The following is an 18,594-nucleotide window of genomic DNA, read 5'->3' as shown; positions in this document are numbered from 1 at the left end:
ATAACGAAAGGTCCAATGTCCCCATTTTACAGATGGGACTTAGTGGGGAATGTAGATTTTGATCAAAGTTCCACAGTGGATTAAAGGCAGAAGCTGAGACCAAATTCCGGGTTCTCTGATTTCTAATACCCTTGTCGGAAAGTGCCATGGATGTGCTGTAAGTAGGGCCCTCTGCAAGAGAGGACAGGGGATCGCTAATAAAATTGGGACAGGGCAGGTGTTGGGTATGGTGGGGACTGAAGGAAAACAGCTAAGAAACGTGATTCTGCTGTAGGCAAATGAGCCCGACAAGCAAACCCTAGCAATCAGTGGGGCATTTTTTTAGACCAGCTAGACCTGAGTCATCGAATTAAAACAGGAATAGGTGCCCCAGAAACTGCATCTCCTCTCCTCCCCACAGTTTGTGCTGACTTCTAATAACATTTTATTAAAATTTTCTGGGTCCTGATTAATTTTCTTGGCTGCTTTCTTTATTATTGCTCTCCTGGCCATGAGATAAGAACAGTGAGTGCTCTAATGAATGGAGTGAACAGTTGGGCTCAACTCATTTGGTTGGTATGGCTCTCTGTCCTCTGCCTAATGAAGCTTTGGGGGATATCTCCCCTTGCATTTTGAGTGGATGATGGGACATGACACCTGCTGGTGTCTGAGAAGACAAGCATTGCCTAGAATTTACCCTCTAGGGCATTGTCTGTAAAAAGATTGTTGATTTGGTTACTGGAGGGTCTACCTGTCGGCTAAGGAAGAGAAGTCACGTTTGCCGAGTGCCTGCTGTGTGCTAAGCATTTTTCTAAGTGTCTCTTCTGTGGGTTCCTAGAGCATCCTGTGTATTCTTCTAACACAGAGTTGCCAAGATATGTTTTCCCAAAAGCACTGTGAGCAATTTGAGGGCAGACGCTGTATCTTTCCTTCAGATGCATTTTCAACCTCACCATGATGGTCAACTCACAGCAAGTTCTTAGTAAACAGATGTTCAGTTGATGAATGACTGCTGGTGATAAACATAGGCTTTCTTCTTTTGGTGTTCACCACCACACTTACTCTCATTCTTAGGTCCGTTTTACAGATGACTAAGGCAAGGCTCAGAGGACTTGCATAAGGTCACCCATCTATAATATATATAAGTCTTCGTGGCCTGAAAAAGGCCGTGATCTTTCCACTGATTAAACATGCAATATACTTTTACAGACAGTGCCTTATCACTGGGGACCTGTTAAATTTCAGCTAAATTTTGGACGTATCTTTATGGCAGACAGGATGCTATAGTTTCAAGCTTGCCCTGTCCTGAAAGTATCCTTATGAACTGAGAGGTGCCTTTAGAAATGGCAAAAGTGAAATGGTGGCATGTAAATTAGAGGTGAAGAAATTGTGGTTGTTAGAAGGGGAGATAATTCAGGATCTTCTCTGTACAGTATTACAGTTCCCTCTAGCACTGCCAATGTATACTTAAAATGTATGTTCCCAATTATTTTGATTCTTAGTGGTTATGGGGGTTTACATTGGATGAAGAGCTATGTTTGTTAATAAGGGATTGGAAGCAGGCAAGACGGGGATGCTGAGAAACCCTTGCATGTAGAAAGAATCAGAGAAAATGGGGGAGATCAAAATGGAACGGGAGAGGCAGGGCTCTGGGAGCCAAATCATGGATGGACAAACTGAAATGGAAGGCAAAGAGTTGCAGGCTGGTGGGCATGGCCAAGGATGGGCTTCACAGGTCAAGGTAGTCCCCTGAAAAATAGATGTAAATTTGCATATGTATATTTCACTGGAAATAGGGTATATAGCTTTCACTTTCCAAGAGGAGCAGTAACTTTTCCAAAGATTAGGAACCACTGGTTTGGGTTAAATACAAGCAAGCCTGGGTGATGGGCATTAAGGAGAGCATGTGATGTGGTGAGCACTGGGTGTTATACGCAACTAATGAATCATTGAATACTACATCAAAAACTAATGATGTACTATATGTTGGCCAATTGAATTTAAATTAAAAAAATATATAAGCAAGTCAAGGAGTTCTAGGACCAGAATTACAGAATGGGAGGATGGGACCCAATAATTTCCTAAAAGTTACACTTGGAGGATGGTCAGGCTGTAACAGTTAATATATATAATATATTAATATAATATATTTATGATAATATAATATATTAAATATAATATGTAAATATATATGATACATAATAATATAATATATAATTATATATTATATAATATAATTATATGATATAATATAATATAATATATATTATATATAATTAATATATATTATATATTATAATATATAATTATAAATAATATATATATTATATATACAATATATATAATTATATATAATTACATTATATATTACATATTATAATATATAATTATATATATATGTGTGTATATATATATTTGGGAGGGGGAGGGGCAGGTAGAGAGGGAGAGAGAGAATCTTTTTTTTTTTTTTTAAAGATTTTATTTATTTATTTGACAGAGATAGAGACAGCCAGCGAGAGAGAGAACACAAGCAGGGGGAGTGGGAGAGGAAGAAACAGGCTCATAGCGGAGGAGCCTGATGTGGGGCTCGATCCCATAACACCGGGATCACGCCCTGAGCCGAAGGCAGACGCTTAACCGCTGTGCCACCCAGGCACCCCATGGGAGAGAGAGAATCTTAAGCAGGGTCCACACCCAGTGTGTGAGCCTGACATGGGGCTTACTTAATCTCACAATCCTGAAGTCACGACCTGAGTCAAAATCAAGGGTTGGATGCTTAACTGACTGAGCCACCCAGGTGCCCCGAGTGTGTTATACTTTTACAATATTACTTTAATCCCCCTTTAAGGCCTATTTTGATATTATTTTATTGAGTCTTCATGACAGTACTTTGAAGGGGACCCTGTATCATTTCCATTTTATAGATGAGGAAACTGAAGCACATGGAAATTATGTAAATTGCCCAAAGTCACATCGTTAACAAATGACAGAGCCATAATTGGAACTGAACAATCTAATTCCTAAAACTAGTATCCTAATTTATGCCCATAGAGTCTCTCTAGAGTAATAAAAGGAGAATGTCCATCAGGGATGGTGACAGACTTAGCTTTTTTTGCATGGCTTCCTAGGTCATGTGACTATATGATTTTATGGGTGCAGTTTCCCTAAATGACCTCAAGTTGGGCACTTGAACTTGCTCTGTGGGAAGGACTCTAGTGGATAAAGGGCAGAGGATATTGATAGTCCAAGAGAACCATCGTGGCGAAGTAACCCCACAGGGCAACCGCAGAAAGGTCCTGGAGTTTTGGGTGGCTGGGGGAGGCTTGTGTTCATGGAGCAGCTTAAAGGATTCATCCATGAAGGGGCTTTCTGGAGCAGGCTGTGGAAAAGAGTGTGGATGTCAAAGACCTACCTTTAGAATTTACCCAAGAGAGTTCCAAGGACGTCCCTTTCCACCCTTACAATGACCCAAGTGCCTTCCCAGGGTGTTTCTCTGTTGTGTGAATACCAGCACAGAGAAGTGGGAAGAAGTCACACAGGCCTAGGCTCTGCTTTCCGGTCCTGCCCTTCCTGTTTTCTATTCCTAGACAGACTTGGTATATCTTGGAGCCCCCTTTCCCTCTTTGTGAACCTGGGGCAAGGACCACCTAGGACCCCCTACCTCAAAGGGCTGTTGTGAGGATTACAGGAAAGCATGGGGATAAAGCACTTGGCATGTAATGAGCACTCCATGTGTGATCGCTGCTGATTTCCACTTACCCCAGGGAAGATCCATGTCTACCGCTTGCAGAAAACTCTTGTCCCAAACAGATTCCATTCTTTTACCAGCTTTTCTGAAACTCTTTCCGAACCCATTTCCTCTAACAGAATATGAGCTTGGCTTCTCTCAATTTTACACGAGCTCCACTCCTTCAAGGGACCAGGAAGACATCTGCGGGCCATCTTCAGTTAGCACTGAATGACCGGGGCTTTAATATAGAGCTATGCTGGAGCCAGCTTGTATCGTCTCAGGAAAGCTGACTGTTAAGTTTTTAGGAATTTTGTGAGCTGCTTGGCTTTACTTGGATAGCTTGACATTGGCCAAGATGGCATTTATACCACAGAAAGTGTCTAATACTATAATTAGAGCTTATTTTGCTCCTTCAGGAGCTGGTTTTAAGACGTAGACCAGCATGCTACTGAAGAGGTAACTGTTATGAAGTATATTACTTGTCATCTGTTGTTTGAGGACCTTTCTGTGTACTAACTCAATCCTCGCAACAACCTTTGGAGGCTTTTACTGTTATCCCCTTTCACAGACTAGGAAACTGAGAAAGTGGGTTGCCGGAGGTCATGTAGCTAGTACGTGACAGAACTGGGATATCAAGTGAGTCAGGCTGGCTCCGCAGCTTGCATTCATAGTCGGCGATCCTGCCTCTGGAGAGTTCTTGTGAGGATCCGATGATTTACATGAAGCGCTTGGTCCAGTGCTTGGTACCTAGTAATTGCCTGATAAATATTAGCTATTATTATTTCTATCAAGTATTCTTATGTTTTTTGTTGTCCGATGAGAATCTGATGAAAGCTGTGATTCTTGTCCCTTAAAAGATGCACAGTATGTACAATCACACACACACACACACACACACACACACACACACACACACACACACACACACAGTGAGGAAACCATATTGAATACAATATTCATGGACTCTCCAGCACTCAGTGATCCTAAGTCTACCTTCTTGGCAAGGGAATCAAATTCCCTTTGTGTTTCTCTTTCTAATGAATCATTTCACATTGTTTCAACTCACTTTAGCCTTTGCCTTCATCTTCGCCTTGCAGCAGCTGTTTGTGTACTCTTCCCAAGCCACTCCCCACCCCATGTGCTCTGTTTTGCTTTGTGTCTCGCACAGCATGGGGTCCAGAGTTGGGTAGCCTTGTTGTCTTCCTCCTGTTTCCTGTTCTCTGTACCAACTGATATTTTTTCTAGTCTCATTTTGCCTCTGGTGTCCTGCCTGCAGGGACTTTACATCTGGGATCTGGGATATAAATCTGAGCTATAGTTTTAACACCACTAATATTACACACAGACCCCATTACACACCCTAAAAACACACAACAGGAAAAGAAGTCTGAATATGAGCACAGGCATGTCAGGGTTTCTTGACTTGCTTTGTCTGGATGCTGATGAACTAGAGACATCTACTTGGTACCTCCTGCCTTTTAACTTTCCTTGTACTCTTATTCCTCTTCTTAAACTCCCAACCCCCACCACTATGTTTGTTCTCCAGGCCTTAAGTTCAGCTCCTACTTTGACCCGAGGAAAGAATGATAACTAATAAAAATTACTTACTCTGTGTATATGTGCAAAATTTTATATATGTCATCTCATTTAACTAAACTCATTCAACAAGCCCGTGAGGTAGGGGATTTAAAGGATACTGAAACTCAGGTTAAGTAACTTGCTCAAGTCTTCATAGCTAGTAACTGGCTAACCTAAAATTCAAACCCACATCTGGGAACTCCAGGTTTGCATGCCTTCCCTTGTTGTCCTCCGATTTCTTTTTCTGCATAACAGCATTTAATAGCAGGCCCCCCATGTGGTCCCCTCCCTGGATATCCACATAAATCAGTGGGCTTTGGAGGTTTACAGTATATATAAGACTTAAAGGGATTCCAGTCACTGGGCACTGGGGACATTCTTGCACGTGGAGGCTCTCCCTGGATTTCACAAATGCTACCACACAGGTGTTTTTTTCCTGACCAGCCTTGTGGCTCACTGACTAGGTAGGAGCAGGCTATGGCCCATCTTCCTTTCCCTTCAGGAAGGAACCTCAGGAGGAAATGAGGCTCACACCCTTATAGAGAATAAAGCCATCGCACCTTGCAAGGGTCCCTGAGCTAGATTTCTGATAACTCAGGAAACCCTTAAAATAAGACATACAGTGTTTCAAATCTGACAGGTAGGCATCCTTCCAGCTTTCTGTGGCTTACCAACGGCCTCTAGTGGCCAGTGACTCTAAGTGCCAGAGCTGCAAGCCTTGCCTTCTTCCAGGGATCCTTTGGCTGGGTGCCCTACAGAGTTTTAAAACACTGCATTAATTCCTGATCAGCATGTTTTGCAATACTGGGGCAGAAAAAAAAAATGGTTGAGTTGAAAACTCCGGGTAAAGAGAGTATTACAATGGGTGATTGAATCCATAAAATCCAGAGCCAGGCTGTCAGTAAAGCCTCTCTCTTTTTAATATTCCAGGCTACAAGCCCTAGGAGGTAGATGATACTATTATCTCTGTTTAGCTGCTAGGTAAACGGAAATTCAGAGAGGTTACATAACTAAGCTACGCACTGGTTGGTGGGAAGAACACCCAGGTTTGTGTGGGCACAGGTCTGCATATGCACAAGCTCTAACCTTGGCCAAGCGGGCTGAAGGCAGCATGTGTGGAGTTGATTGGCACGACAGTGGTCTGGTCTTAAGAATAGTAATAGCAGCTAGCATTTAAGAATTCGTTCTGTGCCAGGCAGGTGCCCAATGCTCTTATGTGGAATACCCCATTCACTCATTCTAGCCACCACGTGAGAAAAACATCTCCAATTTACAAATGAGAATGTAGACTCTTAGCAAGGTCAAAACTGCCAGAGGTCATACAACTTAAAGGAGGAGCTGGGAGTTAGGACCCAGTTTGTTCAAATCCGAAGCAATTGTTTTAATTTGTCTGAATGTATTGCATGTGTGTCCTCGTAGCAAGGCTAACTTGTTGGTCTTTAGTACTCACTCACCTGAAATATTCTCTTCTCCTGCCTCACCTGGCTACGTGCTAATGAGAGTTTTGACCAATAGTAGTGTGAGGTACTGTGGTCAGTGTCCCTCAGAACAAAGGCTGACTGCTGGCAGGTGGTAGGTGGAGTGGGACTCTCATTTCCTGGAGATTTGGAGGGTTTCAGTAGATGGAGACAATATAGTGTAGTGGTCATGAGACAGGCTTTAGAGTCAGGAGACATTACAACAGTTACTCAAGCATTCAAGACTCAGTTTCCTCATCCATGAAATGGACACAATAGTGCCTACCTCATAGGGCCACTGGCAGTATTAAATAAGACAAATGCTTACAATGTTTTTAGTTTAGCACCTGACTCAGGGTTGGTCTTGTTCCTGTGTTATGAGGAAGGGAATGCGTGGTGACTTGCTATGGTTCTCTAGGAAGGTTATCACCAACAGCACTAACCATCGAGGACCTGGCCCTTTGTTAAGTCTTAGCAGGTGCAATCAGGTTGTTTCCCTTACAACATAAGCAATTCACTTAGCGCTTGAAGCAAGAACAATGTGTTGATGGAAGACGGCCAAAGCAATGAAGTCCCCCTCCCCTAGGGATAAAATGGGGGGAGAAGAGGTCACGAAGGCTCTATAGACAGCCATGCTAACTGAATCCCTTGCCAGGAAAATATTGAGTCTTGGGAGCCACAGGGGACACGGCCACAGAGGAATTAATTTACCTCAAAAGAAATCGCCATGACTTAATGGCTTTATTGAATCCATGGTTTTTAGTCCATTGATTCCCGTTTACTTGAATTCAGGGCTGTGTGGGAGCTCTGCCATTACTTTGACTGTTCATATCGATTAGCCAGTATCCCTCCTCCTCTGGCCTTGCATCCGTCCTTCTTCACATATGTCTTTCCTGCCCCCTGCCTTCTGTCCTCATTGCCCCCATCCCAGTGACTGGTCTGGACATACGCACATGGTCCAGGCGAACCCTCTGGATTCCTTGCTAACTGGAAATATGGCATCAGGCAGATCAATGGCCTTAGGGCATTAGGGCTTTCTGTGCTAGTTATAACCATGCTATTGCTCTAGGATTTGCTTTCTTACAGTTGAACTTTGGAAAACAAAACAAAACCTTAACTTTTGGGTCCTTTCAGATGATTGTCTTATTTAGCCATCCTGGGAGATTTTAAGGAACATTTTCAAACATTAGTGTACACCAGGATCCCCTGGGATCTTGTACAAAAGGACATTTCTGAGCCCAAATATTTCGACTCAGTAGGTGGTTGCTCCCCCTTCTTTTTTAATGGAGGCAAACTTCACATGACATAAAATTAACCATCCTGAAGTGAACAATCTAGAGGTATTTAGTCCATTCACAGTGTTGTGCAACCATCTCCTCCGTCTCGTTCCAAGACATTCTCATCACCCTCAACGGAGACACTGTGCCCAGTAAGCAGTCACTCCCTATCCCCCAGCTCCTCCTCAGATCTTGATGCTCACTAATCTGCTTTCTGTCTTTGCGGATCTGCCTACTCTGGATATTTCATACAGATGGAGTCATCCAGTATTTGTCCTTTTGCATCTGGCCTGTTTCACTTTGCATGGTGTTTTGAGGTTCATCCACGTTGTAGCATATCTCAGTACTACATTTCTTTTATGGCCGAATAACATTTTATTGTAGGCACGAACCGTATTTTGCTTATTCATTTAAACAAGGACTTCCCTTTGTTCTGCAGCAGATGACCTTCGTTCCACACTTTGGGAATCACTGGCAGCAGAGATTACTGGGTTTGCCCCCAGGCAGTTTGATACCTTGTCAAGTAGTTTGGAAAGTGCCAGGCCCCAGCTGCCCTTTGCCTTTGGAGAGGGTCCTAGCAGTGGATGACCAGGGAATGCCTCATCAGGCAGGACAAAGCATTGTAGCAGGGCACAGACAGAGACCCAGGCAAACAGTATAGTGAATTACAGGTAAGAGATTTGTATTTCTGTCCTGGCTCTGCTGTCTGACTGTTAAAAATTCTTGGATCCTCCTGTTCCTTATTTGTAGATCAGAATAACAACAGTTATCACTCCCACTGCATTGTTGTTTGGATTAAATGAAATAATTTATATTAAGTGCCTGGTATAAGGCCTGCCACAGAGTGAGTAAAGTGAGGCCCAAAGTGGTCATGATTTTTATTACTTTTCCAGCAAAAGAATAATGTGCAGCTGGAGTCTGGCTCAAATAACTTGCACAGACACAAGGAAATGCTCTCAGCTGGGTTGGCTGCTGTTCCGATACCCTGTAGCATCTCCAGGAGAACTCATGAGAAAAAGACTCTGGTATGGGAAACTAAGAAGACCCAGCATGGGACGCTTAAGCTTAGTCCCAACCATAAGGCGGAGACCTTGTTTTTAAAATGAGACATGGTGTTGGAATGGAAGCAGTAATAGGGCTAAACTGGTCACTATTGTCATTGCTGGTCTGATTTCTCTACTAGGATGTGAGTACAGGGAGCGCAGGAGTTACGTTCGTCTTTTTTACCACTCTGTCCATAGCACATGTGTAGAGTACACACTCAATAAATATTTGTTGCATGCATGGCTGGTTGGATGGGTGGCTGGCTAGATGGTTGGATGGATAGATGGATACTGCGTTATCTCTATGAGTTTAGGATTCCTTAAATTCTTCTGAATCAGTCTCAGGTACCGTTGGAGGAAATACTCTGCCCAAGGTACCCTTCTATGAGACTATTTGGAAATCAGCTCCAAAGTTCTTAAAAATATGCACATCTTTTGATCCAGCTGTTCCACATCTTAGTATTTAACCTAAGAAATCCCTGGAGGCACAGAAAGATGATGGCTCAAGAACATTAATTGTGAGACTATTTAGAATCGCAAAAACAGTGGAAATAACTTGCTATCCAACAAAAGGGGGATTGGTTAAATATATTGTGATTCTCCCGTTCAGTAGAGATTTCAAAGGCATAAAAAAAATGTAGGAGATTTTTTATAACATGAGAGAAGGCTCAAATTATGTAGTTAGTGAAAAAAGCAAGTCACACCACCATATTTTGATATACTACCACTGTGTGTATATATGTTTGTATGTGAGAATGTCACACTGGAAAAATATATACTTACATGCTATCCTTTGTTTTAAGTGATTTAATTGGAGATAATTTTAGTTTTGAGCTTTTTGAGCTTTTCTGTAATTTCCATTGTTTTTACATTGAACATGTAATCAAATACAATAATATTAAATATTATTAAGGATTATTTCTGATAAGAATTTGAGTCTTAGATCTCTTACAAGTGTTTGAACCTGTGCAGGATATGGAATGGTTTTAGTTATGGGGATTGGAAAGCTATGGGAAAGGGCTGGGGACAGCAAAGCATCAGGCAGGACTTCTGCAACATTCCAAGAATAGGGCATGTTGTTCTCGTTTCGCTGGAAGAGAGGATGTTCTGCACACCCTTTCATGCCGTGTACTCTATTATTGACTATAGGTTACTATCAGAGGTAAACTGAAGCAAGCTCAAATGACCAGAAATTTAGTTTATTTGGAAATAGCAGAGGAGTTGCAATTCGAGGAAGACATGCAGTAGCAGGCTACAAGCTAGTCCATTGAGGGTTTGGGGCAGGCTGTATCTATGGGCAAGGAGTACAAAGAGAAGAAAGTCCAGCCAGAGTCCAAGCTGCAAGTTTATTGGCTTGAGGAAGGGCAGAGATTCTTGGTAGGTGGTCATTGGTCAGGAGGTAAGTCTCAGTCTTCTGTAAATCAGGCATTCATGAGAAATGAGACACTTAGTTCTTAAATTCTGTTCTTCTGAGTGTACATGCACGACATTCTCCATTTTATATCCTCTGGTTCCATTTTAGATTGACATCCCTTCGCGTTAGCTTTGAATACAACCAGGCTATAATTTTTTGGTCTTCATGGAGACTGGATCCATGTTGTGAGCTTATAACTACTGAGATAACCAGCCACACACTGGTTTCAAGAAGGTAAGTTAAAGCTTTGTGTGGTCTGAATTGGTCATGCAAATTAATTTTGTCCCATGTTCCAGGAAGCTAAAAGAAGAAAATCTGGGCGAGAAAGTACAAATGGAATAAGTATTTCTAAGGAAAGTAAGGGAAATAAGATGATAGCTCTTGACCACTGGCTTTTTAGATTTTTAAGTAAGTATTCAGTTAATTGTAATACCCTCCTATCCAGGCCCGGCTTTGTTCCTGGGTCATCTTCTTTGAGGTTGGGTTCTCCCCAGAGGCTTGTGGGTCCCTTACACTAGCATGGCCCCCGGGTGCTCTTCCAGAATTCCTCAATGTGTTGGCATCCTAGATAGGGATGATTTGGACTCATGCTGGGACCTCTACAGGATTTGAAAACCATCAGTGATGTTGGACTATGGAGTGTGCTGTAAAGGCGAAGGAAAGGTGCTAAAGGGAACATGTGCAGGGGAGCATCTGAAATCATACAGGATGAAGTTTGACAGATGACTAGGAGATTTTCAGGAATACAAAGAGAACACATCATCAGAAGCAGAGGTGTGGTGTCTGAAAGCCCACCAAGGTGGGAGGGAACTCAGCATGCGACAGGAAAAGACCATGTCACCATGACATGCAAAGGTATTGCAAGGACTAGATAAGGAAGGGGCTTGTATTCCACACTCAGGAATCAGCTGTTCTATCCTGTAGCTCATAGGTGGCCATTGAAGGATTTTAAGCAAGGGAATAACATTTAGTAATATGCACACCCTATCATTTCTATTAATCTGTGAGTTCCCTGCAGACAAATGTTTGATTTTGAGTCATCTTGGTGGTGGCCTCCTCTGATGCCTAGTATAGTCCCTTATTTATAAATAATTGCTATCCTTGAATTAGGTGCTCAGTATGAGTCTGACACTGTACTAAATGCTTTATGTACTGTATTATTAGAGTTCTCCAGAGAAACAGAACCAATAGGGTGGCCTCTAGATCGATCGATCGATCGATCGATCTATCTATCTATCTATCTGTCCATCCTATCTATCCATCTGTCCACACTGATTTATTATAAGGAATCAGATCATGCAGTTATGGCAGCTGAGATGTCCCAGATCTGCAGTCAGCAAGCTGTGGAGACCCGAGAAAGTCGATGTGTTACTCCAGTCCTATCCCAAACTCTGAGAACTAGGTAAGCTGATGATGGAAGTGTCAGTGTGCCAGCTGGCAGTCTTGAGAACCAAGAAGAGCAGATGCTTCAGGCCAAGTCTGAAGGCCAAACAAGACCAATGTCCCAGCTCAAGTAGGTTTTGTTTTGTTTCGTTTTGTTTTGTTTTGTTTTGTTTTGTTTTCAGGCAGAAGGAGTTCCCTCTTATTTGAGGGAGGGTCAGCCATTTTTTCTAATCAGGCCTTCAACTGATTAGATGAGGGCTACCCACATAAGGGAGAGCAGTCTGTTTTACCCAATCTCCTGATTGACATGTTAATCTCATCCAAAAACATACTCTCAGACATACCCGGAATAATGTTTGTTAAACTATCTGGGTACCCCCTTCCCTCCCTCCACTACCATGGCTCAGTCAAGCTGATGCACAAAATTAACCAGCACACATGAATATCATTCACAAGTGATCTTGCCAGGTTATTTCTATTTTCATTCCTATTTTAGGGATGAGGAAACCAAACCTTAGAAGGTTTGTGTCATATCCATGAATAACAACAGCTGGTGAGTGAAAAGGCTAGAATTAAAAACCCAGGCAACTGACTCCTGAGGCCACATCCTTAACCACTCTGCTATAGCAAATGTTTTCAAGTTGTTTCTAGAACTCTCATACAGAAATTTAACGAACACATAATCACTGATAATAGGTTAATTATATTAAACATCCATTAATCCCTATGTAATAAGTAAATAAATGTACTGTTAACACCTGCCTCCCAAAAATTCCATATTTTAAAACTTTTTTCTGGTTCTGGAGAAGAAAGACAAGATACAGCGAGGAGGGTGTTGCTCAACAAACACTGGTGAGTCTGGTGGAGCGGTCAGGTTCCTTGTCAACGAGTGTCCTAGGTCGTCCTAGCTGCATTTCAGTAAAGAAAGAAATCCGTACAGTAAGAGGTGGAGGCAGCCAGGATTCTCAGCATGAAGTCAGCTGTGTTGTAAAAAGAGGAGACAAATGTAACCAGCTCACAGTAAGACTTGAGCCTTGGAAAGAATAACGCTGTGAAATCATTTCCTGGGGATTGTGTTGAGTGTGTTTGAATGAGATTAGTCAGCTAAACTCATTCCAGAGTCTCAGGAGTCCTAGACTCTGTAGGTTGACCATCACTAATAAGTGGCATACCCTGGAAATCTATGCAAATAAAATCCTGCTTTCCTATTGATTTTCATGAATTATGAAGATATCAGTGGGCGGTACTCTAATTCTCCCTCTGCCACTCCTGTTTTCCTGAGTAGTTCTTATCTTTGAAATACATTTTTACACGTAGGAGAGTGCTCTGAATTTGAAGAGTTGCTCTGGAAAAGCAAATTTACCCTCATCGTTTATTATAAGTTGCAATGTTTGTTGTTATAAATTTCCTTAAATCAGGGCACATATGGATTTATATGAAAGCATGGTGGAAAATTCTCAATGAAGGTGCTAGGATGTATTTAAATATTCTGTTTACCCAACTCTTTAATACTTTGTCAAATAGATATTGACTGATTGTTTTAATACTTTTCCTTTCAAAAGTAGCAAAAGAATAATAAAGCTATTTCAATTTTAAGAGTAGGACAAAATACAAAGTAAAAGCAAACATAATCTTGTTGAATTATTGGCATAATTAGTGTTTGGGAGGACATTGCCAACATGACAACATGGGAAGCTCCTGAATTTCCCTTCTTACATGGTTTCACTGAATATATAGCTATGCAGGTCAATTTCCTCTGAGAGAAATTTAGAAACCAGTTGAACGACTCCTACACATCAAGAATCTGAGAAAATACCCACATCGAAATGCATAGGAAAAGTTAAAACAGACTCTTGCCATAAACCTCACCCCTAGCATGGCATTCTATAATAGGAGAGAAATCACCAACTCCCAGCTTCTCCCTGAGGAACAAGAATGTGGACCATACATCTAGCACCCTAATTTTAAGACTACCACCAGAGGCACAGGTCCCCAAATTACCTACTTCTGAGAAACATGGGGGCTTGCATTCATGAGCCCCATGGAACTATAGAAAACAAGCAACTGCTAAGTGGGTGCACAGGCACTCCCCACAGCTATCCCCTCTAGGCTCAGTGAAGACAGAGCAGGCAAAAAATGCAGATTCAGTGCAATTCTTATAAAAATTTCAATGGCATTTGTCAGAGAAATAGAAAAAAAATATTAAAATTCATATGTAACTACAAAAGACCCTGAATAGCCAAAGTCATCTTGAAAAAGAACAACAAAGCTAGGGGCATCACGCTTTATGATAGCAAGCTGTGAAATAAAAGAAAAAATTTATATTGGTCTCTGTCCCTGGTTCTTGGCACAGAGATCCTAAAAGCTTCTTGGGGGGGGGGCTCCTGAATAACTTCAGGATGAGGGCCAGTCCCCAGAAAGACCAAATCATGATTAGAAGGTCAGAACTTTCATCCCTATCCCCATTCTTCAGGAAAGGGAAAGAGTCTGGAGACTGAGCTAATGATTAATCATGCTTTTGTGAGGTAGCCTTCATAGAAATCCCGAAAGTACTAGGTTCAGAGAGCTTCTGGGTTGGTGAACATGTGGCGATTGAGGGAGACTGGTGTATGGGGAGAGAGCATGGAAGCTTCTCACATCTTTTCCTATACACCTTGCTCTATGTATATCTTCCATCTTGCTGTTCCTGAGTTACATCATTTTTAATAAGCCAGTAATTGCATTAAATAAACTGTTTTCTTGAGTTTTGTGAACACTTCTGGCAAATTAGTATCATGGGAACCTCTGATTTATAGCCATGGGTCAGAAGCATAAGTAAAAACTTGGACTTGGAATTGGCATCTAAAGTAGGAGGACAGTCTTGTGGGAAAGAATTCTTCACCTGTGGGATCTGATGCTCTCTCCAGGTAGATAGTATCAGCATTTAAACTGTAGACTACCCAGCTGGTGTCACTTAGAATTGCTTGATGTGTGGAAAATCAACACATTTGGTATCAGAAGCAAAGTGTAGTAGTGTGAGAGTAAAGGAGAAACACAGAAGGAATGTGTTTTTTCTACTCAGAAACCAAATTACAAAGCTATAGTAATCAAAATGGTATGGTATTGACATAAAACCAGACACAGAGCTTACTGGAACAGGATAGAGAGCCCAGAACTAAACCCACACATATATGGTCAATTAATTTTTGACAAAGCCACCAAAATTAAACAATGAAGAAAGGATAGTGTCTTCAATAAATGGTGTTGGGAAAACTGGATATATCCACGCAAAAGAATAAAACTGGGCCCTTGTTTTATACCACACACACAGATTAACTCAAAATATATTAAAGACTTAAACTAAGACCTGAAACCCTAAAACTCCTAGAAGACAACGTAATGGGTAAACTCCTTGGCTTTGGTCTTGGCAATAGTTTTTTGGATTTGACACCTAAATCAAAGGCAACAAAGGAAAGAATAAGCAAGTTGGGACTAGGTCAAACTAAAAAGCTTCTGTTCAACAACAACAACAACAAAAAAAACCCATAAATAAAATGAAAAGTCAACCTATGGAATCAGAGAAAATATTTGCAAACCACATATCTGATAAGAGGTTAATATCCAAAATACATAAGAAATCCATACAAGTCAATACCAAAAACCAAATAATCCAATCACAAAGGAACAGAGGACCAGAATAGACATTTTTTCCCCAAAGAATATACACAAATGGTGAACAAGTACTTGAAAAAGTGCTCAACATCACTAATCATGAGTGAAATACAAGTCAAACAACAATGAGATATCACTTCACACCTGTTCATTGTCACATTATTCACAATAGCCAAGACATAAAAACAAATAAATCTTAGTGTCCCTCAATGGATGAATGGATAAAGAAAATGTCATACACACACATATATATACCTACATATATATACCAGTAAGGTGTGTGTGTATTCCACACAATGGAGTATTATTCAGTCATAAAAAAGAAGAAAATTCTGCCATTTGCAACAACATGATGAACCCAAAGGACATTATTTATACTAAGTAAAATAAGCTGGATGGAGAAAGACAAATAATGCATGGTATTACTTATATGTGGAATCTAAAAAAAAAAGAGAGAGAGAATTTGACTTTATAAAAAGAGTAGAATGGTGGTTGCCGGGGGCTAGGGGGTGGGGAATATGGGGAGAAGTTAGTAAAAGTGCACAAACTTACAGTTATAAGATGTATAAGGTCTGAGGATCTAATGTACTACATGGTGACTATGGATGATAATACTGTATTGTGTAATTGAAATTTGCTAAGGAAATAGAGCGTAAGTGTTCTCAACATTAAAAAAAAAGATAAATATGTGTGGTTATGCGTGTGTTAATTAGCTGGTTGGTGTGAACCCCTCCTGACATTCAAATCATCACATTGTATACTTTCAATATGTTACAATTTTGTCAATCATGCCTCAATAAAGCTAGGAAAAAAGAAATATTTGCATAATTAAGGCTGACTCAGCTGGGAGTAATTTTTGGGCTTTACTGGCCCAAGCTGGTAGGGCAGGATGTCCTAAGTCTGGGTAGTAGTCTAGTTTGTCACACCCAAAAGGCAGCTCCAGGCTAGAACAAGACCAGTGTTCAGCAGTTAAGGGAATTCAGCACAGGAGATGTTTTTCTTTGCAAAGAACTGAACTCATTCTAGTGGGTTCAGGTAAAGGAGAGTTCTGAAAGTTTATAGGGACATTTCACAAAAAGGAAAGACAACTATGTACTTTGCTTCAGAGGAGCATATGCTTTGCTGTAAAGGTCCCAAGGATTGAGTTTTCTCTTGTGTCTGTATTTTTATTCTCCAGCTGCACTTAAAAATGTTGATTGGTTTTTCTCAGTAATACCACTTTCTAAGACAACTTGTCTGTACGTGCATGGCTAAACATGACCATCCCATCCATGACTCACATGACCTTTCAGTTTAAACATATATGTGTCTGGTATACCCCCCTTTTTTCTCTTTGTTCAAACTCTCAAGGAAGAGCATTGATTATTTCCTAGCCAATTAATGGATTGGCTTTGCTTGTGTTGCCTTTTTGTGTGTGTTAGGTGTGTAGTTGGCTATGGCTTACAGTGGATCACATGCTAGAACAGGCTCCCCCCGCAAGAGGTGTGGGGAAGAAACTTTCCTGAGAAGGCAATGTGGGCTTACTGGTATCCTAACACTATATCCCAAAGTGAGTCCCAGCAGGACCTCTTTTTAAGCAGTGATATTGCCCTGAATCACAGAGGTATCAAGTGTCTGTCCCCTGTCATCTCTGTTTAGCAGAACTCTAACCAGTGGCTGGGAGTTTGGCTGACGGGACTCAGATACAAGAACAAAGGGATTGGCATGTGGGTGGTCAAGGCTCCAGCCCAGTAAGCTTAGGTTCAGAACAGAATCCCCATCTCAGAACAGGTGTAGGTATGCAAATCAGGAACCAAGGTACAGGTACCGTCAAATGGATGGGACAACATGACGTGTGTATGAGATGGCTTATGACTTCTAGCAATGTCTGCGTAAGCTACGTGATGCAGTGAAATCAGCTGAGGAGCTTAATTTCGGTGCACCTGCCCAGCTCTAGTGATATGCCAAGAGAATTCTTTTGACAGTATCAGGTGGTGAATGTGGTGGAGGGTTAAGTTTGGAAACCTGTGATGTACTGGGCTCTTAGATGCCTGCATGTACCTGATTCTGAGCCAACCTACAATGGCAGCAAGGACCTACGTCCTCTTACTTCCAGGCTCAGGCACTTTCCATTGTATCCCGCTGCTGCCTTTATAGTTGAAAGAGATCACAACACTCTTCTGTATCCTAGAAACAGGATTTGTCTTGCTGTGACTATTAGATTTTATTTTACATGATCAGGGTAGGTAGGATTTAGGTGGGTAACATGAGAGATTGAATTTTGAATATATGTGTTTATAACAACTGGATTCTCTCAGTCAGAAAATGATAAATTTTAATATTTTTTTTCAGTGACATACAATAACATAAAAGTGTTACATATCTATACTGAATCTTCTGGGGGCTCTCCTCTGAGCTTTTCTAACTCTAGGATCTAGGCTAGTTACTGAGGCAGAGGGAAAGGACAACATGGCAAAGTGTACCTTGACTTTTAAGCTTCCACCTCAAAGTGATACATGTCCGTAAGTTCATATTTCATTGGCCAAATCGAGCCCTTACTTTACATAGGCAGGGAAATGTAATCTTACCATAGCCTGGAAGAAGAGACCCATTCATAACTTCTAGCATGGGGACTTTTGACTTGTTAACCACTACATCCTCAGCATTTACAACAGTGTCTGGCACATGGTAGGTATTTAAAAATATGCATTGATGTAGTGTTCCATGATTCATTATTTGCATATAACACCCAGTGCTCCATGCAATATGTACCCTCCTTAATACCTATCACCGGCCTATCCCAATCCCCCACCCGCCCCCCTACATCAAAAACTAAGGATGTACTGTATGGTGACTAACATAACATAATAAAAAATTATTATAAAAAAATAATAAATAAATAAATAAATAAATAAATAAATAAATAAATAAATAAAATATGTATTGAATGAACAAAGGAAAAAATGGATATATGAAAGTAAAATAGCAATTCGTATCACCCAGGATTATCCTTGGTTCCTGGACACAGTCCTGAAATTATCTTTGCTAGAACCTTGTAGGGAAATAACTACAGAAAATCTATATTTGGGAAAATTGTCTTCAA

General features: G+C 41.1%; 1 long non-coding RNA gene across 1 annotated transcript in view; it reads left to right on the top strand.

Moving 5' to 3' along the window:
* LOC123788516 (uncharacterized) overlaps positions 1 to 18,345 on the top strand; it is a 476,833-nt gene extending 458,488 nt beyond the window's left edge. Inside the window, exon 7 of the long non-coding RNA XR_015726851.1 lies at positions 10,587 to 18,345. This is a non-coding gene — a long non-coding RNA (uncharacterized LOC123788516). The remainder of the gene's footprint in view (positions 1 to 10,586) is intronic.
* The last annotated feature ends 249 nt before the right edge of the window (positions 18,346 to 18,594 follow it).

Source organism: Ursus americanus, chromosome 15, assembly GCF_024610735.1.
Source record: "Ursus americanus isolate L20-20 chromosome 15, mUrsAme1.1.p, whole genome shotgun sequence".
NCBI classification, from domain to species: domain Eukaryota; kingdom Metazoa; phylum Chordata; class Mammalia; order Carnivora; family Ursidae; genus Ursus; species Ursus americanus.
Note: the sequence above shows the minus strand (reverse complement) of the source record. Positions and strands in the feature narration are given on the sequence as shown.